Source organism: Syngnathus typhle, linkage group LG7, assembly GCF_033458585.1.
Source record: "Syngnathus typhle isolate RoL2023-S1 ecotype Sweden linkage group LG7, RoL_Styp_1.0, whole genome shotgun sequence".
NCBI classification, from domain to species: domain Eukaryota; kingdom Metazoa; phylum Chordata; class Actinopteri; order Syngnathiformes; family Syngnathidae; genus Syngnathus; species Syngnathus typhle.
The window spans coordinates 4,289,616-4,304,456 of NC_083744.1; the positions used below are offsets into that span (position 1 = coordinate 4,289,616).

A 14,841-nucleotide genomic window follows, 5' to 3' on the forward strand; every position below is an offset into this window, starting at 1 on the left:
ACAAATAACAGTATCTTAACACCGCATCAAATAGCTTATTTGAACACAGTATAACTTTAACTTGTTTTCCCCCTCTTTCTAACTACAGATCTAACTTTGGTGAAGGCTTACTCACTCGACCTGAGCGAGTGATTGTAACTGTCTCAGTCATTGATGATGTCTCAGAGGTTGTAATAATGTCGTCGTCCCCACTCTCGGGCGAAAGATCTTGCGGGGGCCCGCTGATAGCTGGAAGTACGGGAGCAGCTGGCACTTTCATTAAGTGGTGGCAGTTCCGTCTAAAACAACCTCCTTGGGCCGTCGTCACGACATAAGACCTGGGTGCAGAACTGTTACCTTGTACCATTCCTGGAGTAGCCCATTGTTTTTCATTGTCCAGTTTCATCAGGACCTTGTCTCCAGAACTCAGTGGAGGTAAGTGTCGGACACCATTCCTGCGGTCATAATAAAATGCTTGCTTCTGTTTGGCCGCAGCATCTGGAGAGCGCGTCTCCTCCCTGTTGGGCCACTTTGGATCCAGGTTAGCAGACAGGATGGGCAGCGTGGTTCTGATCTTGCGGCCCATCAGCAGCTCCACTGGGCTAAAGCCTGTAGAAGTAGTGGGAGTGCTCCTATAAACCATAAGAGCTAAAAGGGGGTTTTCCTGCTTAAGAATTCCTTTTGCTATCTGCACTGCCCTTTCTGCATGACCATTACTTTGAGCGTAATGCGGGCTAGATGTGGTGTGGATAAAATCTAACTCTCTGCTGAACCTCCTGAACTCTTTGGAAGTAAACTGAGGCCCATTAACAAGCTCCTCTGGAACCCCAAACCTGGCAAAAGTAGCAGCTAGCTTACTTATAACCTGAGTGGTTGTGGTTGTGGGCAAGTTCAGAATCTCTAGATAGCGAGAATAATAATCAGAAGCTACCAAGTAAGTTTGCTTGTTATATTCACATAAATCCACCCCTATCTTTTGCCATGGTCTGTCTGGCAATACTGTTGGGATGAGTGGCTCTTTATTCTGTATGTGGCTAGTTGCAGTGCAGAAATCACATTCAGTAACTTTGTTGTTTATGCATTTTGAGATCCCTGGCCACCACACTGATTGTTTGGCCCTCTCTCTACACTTCACTAGACCTTGGTGACCATCGTGAATTCTGTCTCTCATCTCAGATCTCATCACACTAGGAATTACCGTTTTTTTCCGTGTATAATGCGCCCCCATGTATAATACGCACCCTAAAAATGGCATGGTGATGCTGGAAAAATGCCTGTACCCATGTATAATACGCACCCAATTTTTTTTTTTTTTTTGTGTTTGTTTTTTTAAGTCCCAATGATCATCACACAGCAACACATTTCACCACCAACATGTATTCCCCACTACTCGGAAGATCCAAAGCTCTTCAATGCATAAGAAAAATGTTACATGTAATTAGGGTGACAAAGTAGGACGACGTTTGCATTGATGCTGTAAAATAATTGCAGAGGCATTTTCCCGAAAAAATCCATAAAATAAATGCTTTTTAGGTACATTACTGTTAATTGATTGGTGGAATTTTTGCTTTCTTGTTTTTGTATTGGGTCGCGTACATGTATGTCTATCGTGTTATGTGTCTCGTCACCGTGGGGTAGAGAAAAACGTAATTTCGGTCTCTTTGTGTGTTGTGACATGTGGAGAGATTGACAATAAAGCTGACTTTGACTTTGACTTTGAATTGCAATATAATTCAAGGTTGATCTCGTTCAAATTTAACCGTGTCCAAATACATCTCAAAATAATCCGTTTAGTACACATTTGTATGTGAATGTCAAATGAGAAATTTAAAATCAATTCGGCACGCCCGAAAACTTTTTCTTTTTGCCATCTTGGAGATAATTGAGAATGAGATGAGTGAAAAAATATACAATCAAAAATTGGCAATTCGTACATAGTTTATTCACAAGCAATTCATGAAGCTTTTTTCCCCAATTTTGATAAATACTTTTTTTATTTGGTTACTCAGATATTCCCAATTCAGATGATGCACATTTTCTGGGATACATTGTACGGAGCATTTGAAGTGATAATATTTTTTACTTAATTCAGATGTGATTCTAATGTTAATGTTAATAGCTATAGTTTACTTTAGGTTATTTTAATTCACTCTGTATCTTCGCAGTTCACAAAACTAGTTTGGTTTTCTTTCAAGCACACGATATACTCTGCTAATTTGTCACCAAGGCACTTTGAGCATTATGACTTCCTCTGAGAGGTAGCACTTCTCAGTACTGAGCACCAGGAAACCAAGCAAACAGTGGCAACAACAACAATCAAATACTGTATTATTAATCAAGAATAAAAATGCCCTTTAAAGTGCATTTCTTTTATCAAGCGCAGTAGGCTCGAGTCTATCAGTATGCTGTCACACCCGTCCGTCCATGTTGGACAGGCAACGTGTTGGGACAAGCTTAGAATGCTTCCAAATGGGACCAAAGTGCAGCAGGAAAGGCAAAGAAGGGGCGGGACACCTTTTCAAGTCAAGTCAAGTCAAGTTTATTTGTATAGCCCTAAATCACAAGCAGTCTCAAAGGGCTTCACATAGACAGAAATTGACAATTATTCTCAAAGCATCGCCTGATCTTAAGCTCCCTTTTGTGCCCAAGCTCCCTTTTGTGCCCAAGAGCCACGTTTGACTTTGAAAACTGACACATGGCTCAGGAAATTTGTACTACTACAAATGTAAAACTGAGAAAGGGCATTTGTTTGCAAAATCATTTATTTAAATTTCTACAACTATAAAATGCACTGTGGCACTCATTCACCGCATAGCCTTATTTGAAAAGCCGTTTTTCTTTTTTCTTTTTACACTCTGTGTCAGGGTTTTCCAAACTATCTTGATCTATGATTATGTCGGAATGTATGTAACCAGTAATAAATAACCTAGCTTGTTCCATCCTACACAATGTCGTAAAACATCCCCTGCTCTGCTAATCTAGAGGTCAAGGGCTTTTTAACTTGTCTATTCAGTCTACTATCACCCCCACCCTTTTTCTCTTAATAAAGATGCTCTTGTGGGAAGCGAGAGTCAGACTTCATTCGAGCATCGCTGTAAACACAGCGACGAGTGAACTCTCCACCTGCAGGTGCCCAAAACGACTAACTTGTCTCCGTGTGGTTCTTGCAAAATAAGTTAGAGTGAGCACCACTCTAACATTTTGGTGCCGAAACCCGGGACCCTCATACCCGCCATCTGACTGACGGAGGAAGACGTGCTGCATTGTCGACAAGCCAGCGTCCATTAGGAGGACCTGGAAAAGAAAGTCCTGGGAAGAGAACTTCTTCGCTGGGCCAGCATCTTAGGTCTGCCTTCGTCTGACAGAGGTGGTTGACGGGACCCGGAAATGCAACGAACCAGGGGTCAAGTGAGTTAAAGCCCTAAAGTTGTGGGATTGTGTGGTTGTGAAACGCGTAAAAGTAAAAGTGCACAGGAATAAAAATAGGCAAGACAGAAGATAAGAAGTCTTGTGGAAGGAAGGGGTGTTGTAGAATCCCCCATCCGGATGAAGCAGCTCTTTTATTTTTAAAAGAGGACTTCGCGTAGGCAGGGATAAGAAATTTGTGTGGTTGAATGTGTGACTGGTAGGATAAATTGACTAAAAAGCAGTTCTAGCATTGATCGACGGCAATAACACAGGCTAGTAATTTGTTAGAAGGTCAATTTAAACCTGCATTGAGGATCCTCAAAGAAAATGAAAAGAGATTGAAAAAAAACACTGGGAAAATTAAAATTAAGATGAGAAAAAGGAACGATAAATCTCTAGCTCTTGAAGGAGATGAGTTCATGGCGAGTAGATTTCTTGATTGTATGTAATACATGCTGAAGTGGAAAAAGAAAAGAGAGAGAGTTGAATTGTGCTAGACTGTGGTTGAAAGCTTCACAAGAGAGAAGAGAATAAATCCACAAGACAGAAAGTTGAAAAGTGCTGCGACTATGTTTGTCAGGCCGGAAGACAATGAGGCCACAGTGCGCAGGCGCACTGTCCCGGCCACGGCTCCAGCCGCAGCTCAAGCAGAAGAGCAAGAGAGGCATTCCGCTCGTGTGCAAAACTTGTATACAACAACTATGCAGTGGGACAGGCATGCTGAAAAAGTGATCCAAAAAGGCAAATGTTCTGATGTATTTCATCTAGATGATGATAATGATCTCAATGAAGATACAGCGATCTTCTTCCAAAGTTCCCAAAGGGGAGAGGAAGAGTTAGAGACCAACAAGGCCGAAGGCCACCGTGTAATTCAAAACCCCCATCAGATTCTGACAACTGTTGGAACTGTGGGAAACGTGGACACTGGTCAAGAGAGTGTTTTAGAAGAAAAGAAAAAAAAAAAAAACGGTGCCAGTCAAGGGGCAGAGGAAGAGGCAGAGGAAAAGTCATATTTACAGCATGACAAGCTTCCTCTCCTTTGACCCCTCATGCTAAGACAGAGAAAGAAAGAATAGATGCCCATATGACAGCAAAACATGTCATTGTCAGATTATTGGAACATTTTTTGGATTATTAGAGCTCCTGTCCATGCAAGAAGTATGACAATGCTGTTTGTATGCCCAACGACAAATTACCAGGGATCAAATTGTGTGTGTACACTAAAGTTAGAATTTGCAAATCAAGTGGTAAATGAATGCAACTTGAAGATAAATAAAAAAAATTAGAATGTACTGTCCTTGTGTGCGTGGGAGGGACTAGCTCATGATCGACCACAGGAAATGGCCAGCCTGTGACGAATCATTGGTGCTGGGACCTGCCCTACGCGCGCGAGAGCTGTGCATGTGTGTTAAAATGATGAAGATTGGCTAAACTTTTAGTGTAAAGAAATTTGCTAGACTGTGGTCTATTCAATTTGCACCGCAGAACAGAAACGACTTGGAAAGATAAAAATGAGAGGAAAAGAGAAAAATGTGTTTGCGAGCAGAAATTTATCCACACTAGTGCATGTTAAGTGTCGAGCCCTCATGAGAAATTTGGAAGAAAAAAAAACGACAGAACACGCTGTGTTTAGCTTCTGCTTCTCTAGCTCGACTTGACTTCTTGTTATTCTTTTGCTAACAGTACTTTCGAGCAAATATTGATTGTAAAAAGATTGGACGACTCCACTCTTTCATCCGCAGGTTGCCCATGTAAAGCCCTGACCGCTTGATGCACCACCACCACCACCACGGGGACCCAACACGGCTAAAGCGAAGGAGCACCGGCTTCGCGTTAACTGAGCACTTTTTCGGAAGGAAGGACGCACAGCGGGAGGAGTTTGAGGTGTCGGACATTTGGAAGTTCACCCCAATGGTTGGTTCCCGGAAACTCCGAGCGCTTGCTCGCCGGCCGGCCGAGCTGGGACTGAGGTCAAGGGCGATCACTGGAGAGCGTTACGGAGGAATGCCAGCTTGAATATCAGTGGGTGGAAATACACCAGCTATTGAGTTAATTTCAAATAATGATACTGAAGACAATGTACTGTCTCATTAAATAGGAACTATAGACAGAACGTAGCTCGAAAATAGGATGAGTTGCAGGACTTACAATATAAAGACGAGATCGCTGTTACTAGGAGAATTTGAAGTTTGGTAAACAAACGTTACTAGTGAATGGATGGCAGCAGCTACATTTGGAGATAGTCTTACAAGTTTGATGTCCCAGTTTGTCACTCTCCAGTGCCAGGATCCCTGAAAACTCGATCCCGAGACTCTGCCTGCAGCCATGGACGTCTACAAAACGGTGCCTGGCCTTGAGGCACCTTTGACCTTTGGCAAGGACAAAGAAAGACTGTTGTTGTACTTGTAGGGGGACAAGTACACTCTGGAAGAAAGACGACATCCTCGGGGACGAGAAAAGACAGTGAGAAGAGGAGGAACTCACAATGTTGAAAATGGACTCATTTGAATAATGGACTCAGTCGAGAGTGATGGATGGGTTGGCTCTGAAGCAACAACAAAAGAACACCAAATTGCAGCAGAAGACATATGGACATGAAGTGGCCGACGGCCAAATCGCGCTCCTTGCTGTGGCGTGGCTAAACTTGGTGGGGCTTGAGTCAAAGTGGACAGGAGCTTCATTGTGCACTGAGTTTGACAGAACTGAGGAGATTTGATAAAATTTAATAATGCGTAGCGCTACAGAGAGAAGCATCATGGTCAGAGTTTGAACAGATTGGACAAAACAAATAGGCTAAAACGGTGAGAAACAAGAGCGAGATCTGATGGATTGACTCATCAGGCGTAAGAAGTAGAAATTGAGTTAGATACATTTTAGAATAGGACATTTGGACTAAAGTGAATTCAGTCAAGAGGAAGCTAGGTTGCTCACTGTACCTACTCAATAAAATAGTAAGTTCGTTGCACCACAGTGGAGTTTGGGTGGTCAGAAAGTTGGATACGTTAAATTTTTGACTTTCACACAATCATGCATAGGAGTCGCACAAGGCGACAGTTAACAAGACAATGACTGTCATAGGGATCACTTACGACTGCACCGACATGGAAAAGTAGAAGCAAGGGAGTTGAGTAAGGGATTATATGCAGAACAGTCCGCTATACAGTTACCAATAGGAGGTTCTATCAAAAGAAGCTACATGAGAGATGTATAGAATCCCTTTGTCTGTGGTCTGTGTTCGTGCGTAATCTCTGTAAAGTTGTGTCAGGCTGTTGTCGTTTGTCTGAGCCTTGGGTGCGCGCTCGGTGTGTGTGCGTTTATGTACACAACCTGTGTGGGTGCGAACGTGTTAGGAAGAAGACGGCATGGATAAGGGAATCTCCTTTAAGACAGGAGGCAATAAATGGGAAAGCCCCTGTCATAAACGGTCTTTGGTTAGGAGGAATCATTAGGAAGTGCTCAAACTCTTCTTTCAAACACTCCTATCTGCCTCGTTAAAAAGGGCATTACAATTGACTACAAGAGTTGCAAAGGGCAGATGAAGAACAGTCCTTGGCAGATTATATGATCAGGTCCCTCAAACCGAAAGATATGTCCAATGCAAATTTACTGCCGCCTGATCTTTCCTCCTCACAGGTCGACAACCCCATCAATCCAGGAGACTGGGTCTACATCAGGGTCATCAAAGGAAAGAACTGGGCCAGCCATGGTGGGAGGGACCATTCCAAGTCTTGCTGACTACCCCCACCGCAGTGAAGATCGCTGAACGACCCAGCTGGATTCACCTTAGCCACTGCAAGCTACAAGGAGTGCTGGACCCCTCATTTCGGGACGGTGGCAAAGTCTGCGAACAACGATCCCAACTCCGCTAGGCGGGGGTATGTCTCGGTGTTCCTGTCATCTTAGTAGCAACGGGGCTCCACATGCCAGGTGGATCCTCTGCTGCGTTGTGGTTGGAGCATGCTATGGTCTATGGACACATCTGAACAGACCAAGTGATAATGTTGACCGTGGGAAACGATGGTCACACGATGAGAACTTTGAGGACTGGTCATGAGACCCCAGAAACCCATACGAAACCAACGTTTGGTACCGGTATGTGAAGGTCACTGTGAGAGCGCACACACAGGTGGGATGTTATGTGTGTGTTCAAAAACTCCCCTTGCTCCACACAAGTTCACTTGGAGGCCAGAGCAATGAATGTCACTGAAGCGAAATGTATGGCATCCATGGGAGGAGATTGATATCAACACCGTACTGTCGGTCAGTGACGCTACCCCTACCGCCCTGGACTCGCAGGAATGAATCTGTGATCAAACTATTTTGGATTAATCCCAATGTGACTGTTGGAGGACGACAGATGCCACAAGTGGCCTAAACCAGGACGCTACCTGGAATGGACTACACGTGTTTCATCCAAGAAAACAAGACCCACGGATGCATTCACGACAACTGCTCTCCAGGAGGGAACTGGATGGGAGCTTTGGACATCACCGCTGTGTGCCAGGATGGGAGAGCCATTTCAAGGTGTAAGGGCTCTCCTGCCAACATGGCTGTACCATTGGACGGGTCCTACTTCATTCGGAACGGATCGTGGCTTTATTTATATTTTCTTATTGATAGCATTCTGGTCGCCTAAGGCAGAGGGACCGTGTGAGACTTTTCCTGCGATTTAACATCGGCCAGCAGGTTTTTAGATCACACAATAAGTTTGAACTGGAGTATTGAGGGAAAACCTCTTCTTCGCTGGAAGTTATTGCTATCATTGGTTGTTTTTGTCATGTTTCACCCTACACGTTCCCCAGCACGTCCGCTGTCGTCTCAGTTTTTTATTGATCTTTTTTTTTGTTATTAGTTTTATTATTTTTACTGTTCTTCTTTATATTTTCTTCCTTGTGTTTGGTTGATCGGGTTCACATAATCATATGATAAAACAGGAGGGATATGTCAGTGTTTTCCAAACTATCTTGATCTATGATTATGTTGGAATGTATGTAACCAGTAATAAATAACCTAGCTTGTTTCATCCTACACAATGTCGTAAAACATCCCCTGCTCTGCTAATCTAGAGGTCAAGGGCTTTTTAACTTGTCTATTCAGTCTACTATCACCCCCACCCTTTTTCTCTTAATAAAGATGCTCTTGTGGGAAGCGAGAGTCAGACTTCATTCGACCATCGCTGTAAACACAGCGACGAGTGAACTCTCCACCTGCAGGTGCCCAAAACGACTAACTTGTCTCCGTGTGGTTCTTGCAAAATAAGTTAGAGTGAGCACCACTCTAACACTCTGTTCGTCATTATTTCATTCTCTTAGGATCACAAAGCACACTGGCTGCTAACTACCGCATCTCATACTCTCTTTGTACTATACATTGTTCAGTACATGGTCTGTTGGAGTGTGAGAGGCCTAGTATCAGATTTGTTGCATTTCCTTTCTTTCATAATCGACGGGACAAGGCAGAATTCACCCACTCATCTAAATTTGAAGCGCAGCATTAGCACCATCTACTGGAATCTGGATCTCAAATTCACCTGCTTGTCTTACATTGCTTACTCATGCTTGAAAAGTCATAAACAATCCATCATGACAAGTTTAAAAAGAGCAACTTTGGCGAGGGGACATAAGCTATTGCTGGAGCCTTGCTTCGCATCACTTCTAATACATTTTCTTCTCCTTTGCATTTCGGCTGCTCCTTCATTTGGCGAAAGATTCTTGCACAAAAGGCCAAGAAATCGATGAGGTTTTTTTTCTTTGCGACAGCTCAAGTAACCTTTGTGGGAACCTCCCGTGTAATTGGAACCCTGTTACTAGTAGAAGAAGGTAATTATGTACTACGAATAGTAACATTGTCTTCCCTCTAAGGTGACCTGGAGGGAAAGGTGAAATGGTTGGACAACTATCAGAAGGTCAAGCAACTGAGAGACGCACTGGTGTGGCTGCCTGTGTGGGAGTGGGCCAAGCGGGCCTTCATTCCCGAGGTTGGTGCTGCCGAACGGACGGCTGTCGTATCTATCTATCTATCTATCTATCTATCTATCTATCTATCTATCTATCTATCTATCTATCTATCTATCTATCTATCTATCTATCTATCTATCTATCTATCTATCTATCTATCTATCTATCTATCTATCTATCTATCTATCTATCTATCTATCTATCTATCTATCTATCTATCTATCTATCTATCTATCTATCTATCTATCTATCTATCTATCTATCTATCTATCTATCTATCTAGCCATGCTAGCTCACAAATCCACGTCATCCGAGTCGCTGGAAGACTGGGACTCCTCTTGGCCTTTGCCCCATACAAACCTGTAGTTGTTCTCCAACTCCTGCTGTCGCTTTTGCTCCTTGTGAACTTCCTCTGTGCCTCCAGGAAGGGTGCACCTTCACGGTTCTTGACCAGCCCATCTCTCTGGACCGACTCCGGCTCAGGAACATCGATCAGCTCAATGCCTCAAGTAATAACAAGAGTGTTGATATGCATCTGCACTTCTTGTGAGGTTTACATAATTTCATTGTTGAATTTTTTTTTTTTTTTTCCCAAAGCATCAGGGCTGCCTCATTCTTTTATAATCACGCACCAGAACCGCTACCAGCAGTGTATTGGTGCGTTTGTCCTTCAGGCTGTGTCCGAGTCTTCCAAGGTAAATTTCTTTATATTTATTGATTCCAATTACGAGCTAGACTCTCTTCATTCTGTCAATTTGTATTCATCAACACACTATTTCGGGAGATTTGTTGACATCGTTTTGACTCCCTTTGCCAGCTCAGCTTCATCTGTGCATACTTTGGATAAATTACTGTGCTATTTATGCTACCTGGCTGTCAGTCACTGCACCGATGATAGTATAGATGAATGTTTGTTTCAGTAATTACTGTAAAACTGGACGGTACCCTTTAGTAAAGCTTTATTCTTCCTGACTTTGTATTCAAAAGGAAAAGTATGAGTGCTACTAGGGTGTGTCTGTTTTCCAGAGAGCATGGCTATCGAAGATAGAGGAGGCCGTATCGGCCCTGCTTAAGCTGGACTCTCGGCAGCCACGAGTAAAAAACGATTCACTGTGGTTGGAATCTTCTCAGATCTGAAATGTCCCGCTACACGAGATGCCATTGCACATGCCCAGTTGTGCGCCGGCACTTCACTCTTCCGTGTCACCAATGACTATGATTCCACTAGCATGTCGTACGTACACAGTCAACTGCTGTAGTAGTCTACCAATAAAACTTTGGACATGTAATACATTTTGGTACAGTGTTTCTCTTTATATAAAAAGGTATGGGATCACATTGGGTGTTTTTGAATTGACCTAATTTACTCATTAATTTACTTAACTTTTTAACTTAACTTGTTAATTTAATAATTTCCCCTCCGTGAGTCGTCACCTTATCGTGGTGGAGGGGTTTGCGTGCCCCTATGATCCTAGGAGCCATGTTGTCTGGGGCTTCATGCCCATGGCAAACGGGTCCTAGGTGAGGGGCCAGACAAAGCACGGCTCACATTACCCCTTATGATGCAAACAATTATTGAACCACGTTTTCCCTCGCCCGGACGCGGGTCACCGGGGCCCCCCTCTGGAGCCAGGCCTGGAGGCGGGGCTCGAAGGCGAGCGTCTGGTGGCCGGGCCCCATGGAAGGGGCCAGCCCGAAAAAGAAACATGGGTTCCCCTTCCCATGGGCTCACCACCTGTGGGAGGGGCCAAAGGGGTCGGGTGCATTGCAAGCTGGGCGGCGGCCAAAGGCAGGGACCTTGGCGGTCTGATCCCCGGCTGCAGAAGCTGGCTCTTGGGACATGGAATGTCACCTCTCTGGCTGGAAAGGAACCCGAGCTGGTGTGCGAGGCAGAAAAGTTCCGACTAGATATAGTCGGACTTGCCTCCACGCACAGTTTGGGTTCCGGTACAAGCCCTCTCGAGAGGGGCTGGACTCTCTTCCACTCTGGAGTTGCCCACGGTGAGAGGCGTCGAGCAGGTGTGGGTATACTTATTGCCCCCCGGCTGGGCGCCTGCACATTGGGGTTCACCCCGGTGAACGAGAGGGTAGCCTCCCTCCGCCTTCGGGTGGGGGGACGGGTCCTGACTGTTGTTTGTGTCTATGCACCAAACGGCAGTTCAGAGTACCCACCCTTTTTGGAGTCCCTGGAGGAGGTGCTGGAGAGCGCTCCTTCTGGGGACTCCATCGTTCTACTGGGTGACTTCAATGCTCACGTGGGCAATGACAGTGAGACCTGGAAGGGCGTGATTGGGAGGAACGGCCCCCCCGATCTGAACCCGAGCGGTGTTCTATTATTGGACTTCTGTGCTCGACACGGATTTTCTATAATGAACACCATGTTCAAACATAAGGGTGTCCATGTGTGCACTTGGCACCAGGACACCCTAGGCCGCAGTTCGATGATCGACTTTGTAGTCGTGTCATCGGATTTGCGGCCGCATGTTTTGGACACTCGGGCGAAGAGAGGGGCGGAGCTGTCAACTGATCACCACCTGGTGGTGGGTTGGCTCCGATGGTGGGGGAAGATGCCGGTCCGACCTGGCAGACCCAAACGTTCTGTGAGGGTCTGCTGGGAACGTCTGGCGGAATCCCCTGTCAGGAAGAGCTTCAACTCCCACCTCCGGCAGAACTTTTCCCACGTCCCGGGGGAGGCGGGGGACATTGAGTCCGAGAGGACCTTGTTCCGCGCCTCCATTGTTGAGGCGGCCGACCGGAGCTGTGGCCGTAAGGTCATTGGTGCCTGTCGTGGCGGCAATCCCCGAACCCGCTGGTGGACACCGGCGGTAAGGGATGCCGTCAAGCTGAAGAAGGAGTCCTATCGGGCCGTTTTGGCCTGCGGGACTCCCGAGGCAGCTGACAGGTACCGGATGGCCAAGCGGAACGCGGCTTCGGCGGTTGCTGAGGCAAAAACCCGGGCGTGGGAGGAGTTTGGCGAGGCCATGGAGAATGACTTCCGGACGGCTTCGAGGAAATTCTGGTCCACCATCCGGCGTCTCAGGAGGGGGAAGCAGTGCAACGTCAACACTGTTTACAGTGGAGATGGCGTGCTGCTGACCTCGACTCGGGACGTCGTGTGTCGGTGGGGAGAATACTTCGAAGACCTCCTCAATTCCACCGACACGCCTTCCATTGTGGAGGCAGGGCCTGGGGACTCTGAGGCGGACTCTCCAATCTCTGGGGTTGAAGTCACTAAGGTAGTTAAAAAACTCCTCGGTGGCAAGGCCCCGGGGGTGGATGAGATCCGCCCGGATTTCTTAAGGGCTCTGGATGCTGTGGGGCTGTCATGGCTGACACGTCTCTACAGCATCGCGTGGACATTGGGGACAGTGCCTCTGGATTGGCAGACTGGGGTGGTGGTTCCCCTCTTTAAGAAGGGGGACCGGATGGTGTGTTCCAATTACAGGGGAATTACACTCCTCAGCCTCCCTGGTAAGGTCTATTCAGGGGTGCTGGAGAGGAGGGTCCGTCGGGAGGTCGAACCTCGGATTCAGGAGGAACAGTGTGGCTTTCGTCCTGGCCGTGGAACAGTGGACCAGCTCTTCACCCTCAGCAGGATCCTCGAGGGTGCATGGGAGTTCGCCCAACCAGTCCACATGTGTTTTGTGGACTTGGAGAAGGCGTTCGACCGTGTCCCTCGGGAGGTCCTGTGGGGGGTGCTTCGGGAGTACGGGGTACCGAGCCAACTGATAAGGGCGGTTCGGTCCCTGTATCACCGATGCCAGAGTTTGGTCCGCATTTCCGGGAGTAAGTCGGATTCGTTCCCAGTGAGGGTTGGACTCCGCCAAGGCTGCCCTTTGTCACCGATTCTGTTTATAATTTTTATGGACAGAATTTCTAGGCGCAGCCGAGCCGTTGAGGGTGTCCGGTTTGGGGACCTCAGCATCGCGTCTCTGCTTTTTGCAGACGACGTGGTGCTGTTGGCTTCTTCAGGCTGTGATCTCCAGCTCTCACTGGAGCGGTTTGCAGCCGAGTGCGAAGCGGTTGGGATGAGGGTCAGCACCTCCAAATCCGAGTCCATGGTCCTCGATCGGAAAAGGGTGGAATGCCCTCTCCGGATCGGGGATGAGATCCTGCCCCAAGTGGAGGAGTTTAAGTATCTTGGGGTCTTGTTCACGAGTGAGGGGAGGATGGAGCGCGAGATCGACAGGCGGATCAGTGCAGCGTCGGCAGTAATGCGGACTCTGTACCGATCCGTCGTGGTAAAGAGAGAACTGAGCCAAAAGGCAAAGCTCTCAATTTAGCGGTCGATTTACGCTCCTACCCTCACCTATGGTCACGAGCTATGGGTCGTGACCGAAAGAACGAGATCCCGGATACAAGCGGCCGAAATGAGTTTTCTCCGCAGGATGACCGGGCTCTCCCTTAGAGATAGGGTGAGAATTTCGGTCATCCGGGAGAGACTCGGAGTAGAGTCGCTACTCCTCCACGTTGAGAGGAGCCAGATGAGGTGGCTCGGGCATCTCATCAGGATGCCTCCTGGACGCCTCCCTGGGGAGGTGTTCCGGGCATGTCCCACCGGTAGGAGACCCCGGGGACGACCCAGGACGCGCTGGAGAGACTATGTCTCTCAGCTGGCCTGGGAACGCCTTGGGATCCCCCGGGATGAGTTAGATGAAGTGGCTGGGGAGAGGGAAGTCTGGGAGTCCCTCCTGAAGCTGCTGCCTCCGCGACCCGACCCCGGATAAGCGGAAGAAGATGGATGGATGGATGGATGGATGGATGGATGGATGGAATTTAATAATTGACTTTATTTTACAATACAACTTTATGCAACCAGTTTGTTTCAACAAAGTGCTAACGTATAAGAAAAACAATGATACAACTACAAAGACAGTGAAAACAGAAAAATATTCAGATTTACAACAATGAGTACCAGATCAATTCCTGGTAAATTTGTCATTATTCTTGGTGTGGATGAATAGGAATGCTTCTCAGTTTACCTCAATGTCTTTTGTACAAAGTAAGTGGGTGTGCGCTCTTTTTCCCTCCCAAATGAGTTGTGCAAGGTATAAACCATGTTAATGGTGGGAGTTATAAAACATGTCTCTTCCCACTTCTTTGTGTACTATGGAATTACCTCATGTGGGAAAAATATCTTAGGTTAAAAAATATGTACACTATACGACGTTCCTAACACAATGTAAGAATTCAGAGTGGAAACATGACAGAATTATGAATGTTTTATTTACGTTTTTCATTGCCAGGAATTAGAAAATGAACTGATTCAAGTGAGTGTGCATTACAAAATATTTCTTATCACTATTTAATACATGTTGGCCCACCTAAACAAAGGTAACAGTGCGTGAAGGCATAAACCTTCACCCACAACCATCAAATCAAACCCTTCATACCACGAGACATTGTTTTGCTGCTTAACATGTTTGACAGCAGACTGGAAGAACGAAAAGAATGACAGAGTGTCTAATCTACAAGTCTGTGGTGGTGCTTGGTTAAA

General features: G+C 46.3%; 1 long non-coding RNA gene across 1 annotated transcript; it reads left to right on the forward strand.

Annotated features, from left to right (window-relative positions):
• The first annotated feature begins 1,333 nt into the window (after window positions 1-1,333).
• Window positions 1,334-10,624, forward strand: LOC133156562 (uncharacterized). Its single transcript, XR_009714880.1, has 5 exons — window positions 1,334-3,387; window positions 9,249-9,364; window positions 9,769-9,853; window positions 9,942-10,039; window positions 10,371-10,624. It is a non-coding gene; the product is annotated as an uncharacterized LOC133156562 (long non-coding RNA).
• The last annotated feature ends 4,217 nt before the right edge of the window (window positions 10,625-14,841 follow it).